This window comes from Ranitomeya variabilis, chromosome 2 (assembly GCF_051348905.1).
Source record: "Ranitomeya variabilis isolate aRanVar5 chromosome 2, aRanVar5.hap1, whole genome shotgun sequence".
NCBI lineage: Eukaryota > Metazoa > Chordata > Amphibia > Anura > Dendrobatidae > Ranitomeya > Ranitomeya variabilis.
The window spans coordinates 254,347,726-254,355,773 of NC_135233.1; positions in this window are offsets into that span (position 1 = coordinate 254,347,726).

The window sequence follows — 8,048 nt, forward strand, 5'->3', positions numbered from 1 at the left end:
GAAATCACTCCACAACCTGGTCATAAAACCCCTCTGTCCAACGCCACTTTGGATTTGTGCACCTCTAACACCTCTGCCATGTTGCCCCCTACGGCTCGTGTGAGAACCATCACCGTCGCTGTGTGCTGGGAATGCTTGAACCAAATGGTCTACAAGAGTTGCTTGTTTGGTAGCCAATATTTGCTCAAGGTTCTCATGTGGCATGATATTTTGTAATTTTCCTTTAGATCGTGGATCCAGGAGGCAGGCCAACCAGTAATCATCATCGGTCATCATTTTGATAATGCGGGGTTATCATGTACTGCACAATTGCCTTGTGCAGGCATGTACTACGGAGGACAGAGAATGAATTTCAATCCAATATTGCAGCCAGCATGCAGCCAGCGGGTAAGGAAAGGGTGAATCAAACACCCGAAAACCCCGCCTCTATGGCTGAAAATTGTTCCCTCCAAATTCAGGTGACAGAGTCCCTTTAAATTTTGAAGATTCTTCCCTCTGCTAAAGGTCTTTGAGCATTTCTTGCAGATAACTTTGCACTGATCATTCGGATCTAGGTTAAAAAATTGCCACACTACACTCTTCCTACTATGGAATACCTTTTCAGGCATTGCACGCTGTGCTACTTTCACCGGATGGCCACGCTGTCCAAAAAATGTTTTTGTTTTTGACAAACGTTTTTGGCCTGATACGGGCCTGCCAGATGACAGCTGTTGCGATGTAGATGGCTGCTGCGGATCATCCTCCTCCGCTTCTGAGCTACTGGCAGCGGCACCCTCTTCCCCCAATGGCTGCCAATCTGGGTCAACAACTGGGTCATCCATCACCTCTTCTTCAATGTCATGTGCACCTTCCTCTGTGTCACCGTGTAAGGTGCTATAGCGTTCGGGACGGGGCACCATATTCTCATCAGGGTCAGATTCTGGCTCAGTACACTGCGAGGGCAATGTAGTGATTTGAGTCAATGGAACAGCATAATAATCTACCTGTGACTGTGCACCAGTGCACTCCATGTCCGATTCATCTTGTAAAGGGCAGTTAACAATTTCCCTTTCTAACCCAGGCACGGTATGTGTAAAGAGCTCCATGGAGTAACCTGTAGTGTCGCCTGACGCATCCTTCACTTTTGGTTTGGGTGAAGGACACAAGGAAATGTCTTGTTCCTGACCGGGAGCATCCACTGACGACTCGCTGCTTTTACATTTGGAACTTTCTGAAGAGGAGGCGAAAGAGCTAGAGGCTGAGTCAGCAAGGAAAGCCAAAACCTTTTCCTGCTGCTCCGGCTTTAAAAGCGGTTTTCCTACTCCCAGATAAGGGAGCCTTCGAGGCCTTGTGTTGCCAGATGATGACGCTGGCTCAACACCTCCAGCCTTAGGTGCTATTGTTCTTTTCCCACTACTACCAGATGCACCTCCACCACCATCAGTACCAGCTGGCAACCTATGCCCACGGCCTCTTCCACCAGACTTCCTAATTTTTTGTAAAATCTAACCAAAATAACAACCGTTATATGGTACTGTAAAACAAAGTAGATGGTGTATATAAACTTGTTGAGAATTTAAATCTCCCTTTTTTGGGGGGCAGACTGAACCCAAACTCAGGCCCAGTGTATAAAACAACGCAATGTGAGGGGCAGCAAGTGGCTGGCTGATATACGACAAACTAACAGGACTGAAATATATCCACTTTGTGAGAATTTGAATCTCCCTTTTTTGGGGGGAGACTGAACCCAAACTCAGGCCCAGTGTATAAAACAACGCAATGTGAGTGGCAGCAAGTGGCTGGCTGATATACGACAAACTAACAGGACTGAAATATATCCACTTTGTGAGAATTTGAATCTCCCTTTTTTGGGGGGAGACTGAACCCAAACTCAGGCCCAGTGTATAAAACAACGCAATGTGAGTGGCAGCAAGTGGCTGGCTGATATACGACAAACTAACAGGACTGAAATATATCCACTTTGTGAGAATTTGAATCTCCCTTTTTTGGGGGGAGACTGAACCCAAACTCAGGCCCAGTGTATAAAACAACGCAATGTGAGTGGCAGCAAGTGGCTGGCTGATATACGACAAACTAACAGGACTGAAATATATCCACTTTGTGAGAATTTGAATCTCCCTTTTTTGGGGGGAGACTAAACCCAAACTCCGGTCCAGTGTATAAAAACGCAATGTGAGTGGCATCAAGTGGCTGGCTGATATACGACAAACTAACAGGATTGAAATATATCCACTGTGTGAGAATTTGAATCTCCCTTTTTGGGGGGGGTAGACTGAACCTAAACTCAGGTACAGTGTATAAAACAACGCAATGTAAGTGGCAGCAAGTGGCTGGAAGATATATGAAAAAATACAAGGACTGTAGTACAATTCAAGTGGAAATCGCTACAGCCCAAGAAGTTTCGGGGTTAATCTTCCCTCCCTAACTATGTCCCTTCATCTGATGAAGCTGCAGCAACCTCTCCCTATGCTAACATTGGCAGAAGTAAGATGGCGGTCGGCGTGCACGCCCCTTTATAGCCCCTGTGACGCTGCAGAAAGCAAGCCAATCTCTGTCATGCCCTTCTCTAAGATGGTGGGGACCGAGACCTATGTCATCACGCTGCCCACACTCTGCGTCCTCCTTCACTGGCTGAAAAATGGCGCTGAACGCGTCATACGAAACGCGACTTTGGCGCGAAGATCACCGACCGCATGGCCGATCCCACACTAGAATCGGGTCGGATTTCATGAAACTCGACTTTGCCGAAAGTTGGCGATTTTTGAATTTGTCCGATCCGTTTCGCTCATCCCCAAGTGCAGTTGAAAAAACCATCAAGCGCTACAAAGAAACTGGCTCACATGAGGACCGCCCCAGGAAAGGAAGACCAAGAGTCAACTCTGCTTCTGAGGATAAGTTTATCCGAGTCACCAGCCTCAGAAATCGCAGGTTAACAGAGCTCAGATTAGAGGCCAGGTCAATGCCACACAGAGTTCTAGCAGCAGACACATCTCTACAACAACTGTTAAGAGGAGTCTTTGTGCAGCAGGCCTTCATGGTAAAATAGCTGCTAGGAAACCACTGCTGAGGACAGGCAACAAGCAGAAGAGACTTGTTTGGGCTAAAGAACACAAGGAATGGACATTAGACCAGTGGAAATCTGTGCTTTGGTCTGATGAGTCCAAATTTGAGATCATTGGTTCCAACGACCGTGTCTTTGTGCGACGCAGCAAAGGTGAACGGATGGACTCTACATTCCTGGTTCCCACCGTGAAGCATGGAAGAGGAGGTGTGATGATGTGGGGGTGCTTTGCTGGTTATACTGTTGGAGATTTATTCAAAATTGAAGGCTTACTGAACCAGCATGGCTACCACAGCATCTTGCAGCGGCATGCTATTCCATCCGGTTTGCGTTTACTTGGACCATCATTTATTTTTCAACAGGACAATGACCCCAAACACACCTCCAGGCTGTGTAAGGGCTATTTGACCAGGAAGGAGAGTGATGGGGTGCTACGCGAGATGACTTGGCCTCCACAGTCACCTGACCTGAACCCAATCGAGATGGTTTGGGATGAGCTGGACCGCAGAGTGAAGGCAAAAGGGCCAACAAGTGCTAAGCATCTCTGGGAACTCCTTCAAGACTGTTGGAAGACCATTTCCGGTGACTACCTCTTGAAGCTCATCAGGAGAATGCCAAGAGTGTGCAAAGCAGTCATCAAAGCAAAGGGTAGGTACTTTGAAGAACCTAGAATAGAAGACATATTTTCAGTTGTTTCACACTTTTTTGTTAAGTATATAATTCCACATGTGTTAATTCATAGTTTTGATGCCTTCAGTGTGAATTTACAATTTTCATAGTCATGAAAATACAGAAAATCTTTAAATGAGAAGGTGTGTCCAAACTTTTGCTCTGTACTCTATATATACATCTATTCTATGTGTATAAATATATTCTATGTATTCTATTTTAACTTGTCACTCTGTGATTATACTGTACTCGGCATATGATTTGCCAGCTTTTAACCTTTCTATCATATACAATGCTCAAAAAAATAAAGGGAACACTTAAACAAGAGAATATAACTCCAAGTAAATCAAACTTCTGTGAAATCAAACTGTCCACTTAGGAGGCAACACTGTTTGACAATCAATTTCACATGTTGTTGTGCAAATGGAATGGACAGCAGGTGGAAATTATTGGCAATTATCAAGACACACTCAATAAAGGAGTGGCTCTGCAGGTGGGAACCACAGACCACATCTCAGTACCAATGCTTTCTGGCTGATGTTTTGTTCATTTTTGAATGTTGGTTGTGCTTTCACACTCGTGGTAGCATGAGATGGACTCTACAACCCACACAAGTGTCTCAGGTAGTGCAGCTCATCCAGGATGGCACATCAATGCGAGCTGTGGCAAGAAGGTTTGCTGTGTCTGTTAGCGTAGTGTCCAGAGGCTAGAGGCACTACCAGAAGACAGGCCAGTACACCAGGAGACGTGGAGGGGGCCGTAGGAGGGGAACAACCCAGCAGCAGGACCACTACCTCTGCCTTTGTGCAAGGAGGAGCACTGCCAGAGCCCTGCAAAATAACCTCCAGCAGGCCACAAATGTGCATGTGTCTGCACAAACGGTAAGAAACAGACTCCATGAGGTTGGCATGAGTGCCCGACGTCCACAGATGGGAGTTGTGCTCACAGCCCAACACCTTGCAGGATACTTGGCATTTGCCGCAGAACACAACGATTGGCAAATTCACCACTGGCACCCTGTGCTCTTCATGGATGAAAGCAGGTTCAAACTGAGCACATGTGACAGACATGACAGAGTCTGGAGACGCCGTGGAGAGTGATCTGCCTGCAACATCCTTCAGCATGACCGGTTTGGCAGTGGGTCAGTAATGGTGTGGGGTGGCATTTCTTTGGAGGGCTGCACAGCCCTCCATGTGCTTGCCAGAGGTAGCCTGACTGCCATTAGTTACCGAGATGAGATCCTCAGACCCCTTTTGAGGCCATTTGCTGGTGCGGTTTGCCCTGGGTTCCTCCTAATGCAGGACAATGCCAGACCTCATGTTGCTGGAGTGTGTCAGCAGTCCCTGCAAGATGAAGGCATTGAAGCTATGGACTGGCCCGCCCATTTCCTAGACCTGAATTCGATTGAACACATCGGGACATCATGTATCGCACCATCCACAGATGTCACGTTGCACCACAGACTTTCCAGGAGTTGGCGGATGTTTTAGTCCACGTCTGGGAGGATATCCCTCAGGTAATCATCCACGGCCTCATCAGGAGCATGCCCAGGCATTGTAGGGAGATCATACAGGCACGTGGAGGCCAAACACACTGTTGAGCATCATTTCCTTGTCTTGAAGCATTTCTGCTGAAGTTGGATCAGCCTGTAACTTCATTTTCCACTTTGATTTTGAGCATCATTACAACTCCTGACCTCCGTGGGATATTAGTTGTGATTAACGTTGATCATTTGTAGGTTTTATTGTTCTCAACACATTCCACTATGTAATGAATACAGATTTACAACTGGGATATTTCATTCAGTGATATCTAGGATGTGGGATTTTAGTGTTCCCTTTATTTATTGAGCAGTGTGTGTGTGTGTGTGTGTGTGTGTGTGTGTGTGTGTGTGTGTGTGTGTGTGTGTGTTTTGACGAATATTTCATTTGAAAACTATTTTTTAATGATAGAGAATTTACTGTATGTAAAAGCTCATGTTAAAATCGCATTACAATTAGATAACAATTGCACTGCATACGGATGTCATATGGATACTGTGGGAATATAGCTCAACAGGGATCTTTGCTTTGGCCAAAGCAGGTGGCTATGGAGTCACATCGGACAGTAGCAGGCTAGCGAGTTCCACACAGGTATGCACCAGGCGTATTTATTGTACACATTTGCCGTACAATGTTACACATGCCAAACATGAAATAAAATGTCTAAGGCCGTCTGGCCACTAACTAACAATAAGTTTCTAACTACAAAAATACCTACACAATAACAGAGAAGTTCATGCAGCCTTACTGTGTCAGCTTCCCAGACCAGCAGATGAGAGACTGAGATCCCAGCAGCTCCTGATTATCAGCTGAAGCAGTAAGGAGACCAAAACCTGGGCTGCATGTGTGGAAGGGAAGCCTCATGACCGCGTATGCCGAGTACGGTCTCTTCTTACGTATGTAACCTAACCACCAACACCTGCCCACCGACCCAACCCTTACCCTGAATAAAAACATGACTAATTATTCTTTTGGATATTTTGGCCACAGCGGCCAACTTTTATTAACAAAAATTAACATAAACATAAATACAACAGTATAAATTCGAGGGGAGGGTTCTTGGAGCTAAAAAGATCTGGCAAACCCCACAACAGAAGATCGACCACCATATTACCCTCAGCCGTGAAAACCAGCTCGAGGGCACCGTACATCCCGTTCCGGGAAGAGAAAAAACCACCAACAGCTCCCAGGGTAAAGACCCTGTCCAGAGCCCATACCAAAAAGCCAGATCCAACCCCACCACATTTTAAATTGCCTGTAATTATGCTCCAATTCCTTCCCCCAACCAATCAGCGTCAACTCCAAGAACCCCCACCCCCCCACAGCCACTGTGACAATACAAATAACATGTAAATAATGAACCAAACACCCGCATACAAAGTGCAATCCCAATTTTTTTTTTTTTTTTTAAACATAAATAAATAAATAAATATATATATATATATATATATACATACACACACATATACATACATATACACATACATAACTTCCCTCGCCATATCGATATACACTCACTGGCCACTTTATTAGGTACACCATGCTAGTAACGGGTTGGACCCCCTTTTGCCTTCAGAACTGCCTCAATTCTTCGTGGCATAGATTCAACAAGGTGCTGGAAGCATTCCTCAGAGATTTTGGTCCATATTGACATGATGGCATCACACAGTTGCCGCAGATTTGTCGGCTGCACATCCCTGATGCGAATCTCCCGTTCCACCACATCCCAAAGATTTCATGTTGTTTACGCCAAATTCTGACCCTACCATCCGAATGTCGCAGCAGAAATCGAGACTCATCAGACCAAGCAACGTTTTTCCAATCTTCTACTGTCCAATTTCGATGAGCTTGTGCAAATTGTAGCCTCAGTTTCCTGTTCTTAGCTGAAAGGAGTGGTACCCGGTGTGGTCTTCTGCTGCTGTAGCCCATCTGCCTTAAAATTCGACGCACTGTGCGTTCAGAGATGCTCTTAGGCCTACCTTGGTTGTAACGGGTGGCGATTTGAGTCACTGTTGCCTTTCTATCAGCTCGAACCAGTCTGCCCATTCTCCTCTGACCTCTGGCATCAACAAGGCATTTCCGCCCACAGAACTGCCGCTCACTGGATTTTTTCTATTCGCCACGACAGCACCCACTGAGAGAGGGGATCCGCCCCTGGGAACAGGAAACCTACAGAGAGATAAAAGGGGCGGCCCCCCCTCGCTCCTCAGTTGGTTTCCTGTTCCTAGACGGGAACCCACAGAGAAGACTCTATGGAGTATGAAGAGGAAAAACCCGCCTGGACTGCCGCCTGTACGACTCTGCTGAGCGGCAGGGGCTCCAGAGCGGGTAGAACAGAGACGGGGGATGATCCTGTGGACCCCTCGTCTGCTGATGCTGTCAACAGTCTCCCTGCTGGGACACTGTTGTATGGGCCACCAATGATGCGGAGCGGCACCTACCTCGTCCGGCCCGGGGTCCTGGGCAGGTAAGAGGATATACTCCTAAGAAATATGGAGCTGCGGTGGTGCTGGCGTCTCCCCGGTGGTTGGTTCCCCTCCTGGTGCTCCGGAGCGGAGATACTGAAGGTCTGACATGGCTGCAGGTGCGGCGTCTTCCAGCATGTAGCAGGGACGCCGGCGCATGCGCAGTAGCATCGGCGTCCCGGAAATGCTTAGTGGAACTTCCGAGGTCGCGAGGTCAGCCTGGGCTCGGCTATAGGCGCCATTGCGGTTGCCGGTAATTACTACAAGCATCTGCGGCTGGAGAAGGAGACTGCGGGCCACACACCTGGACTA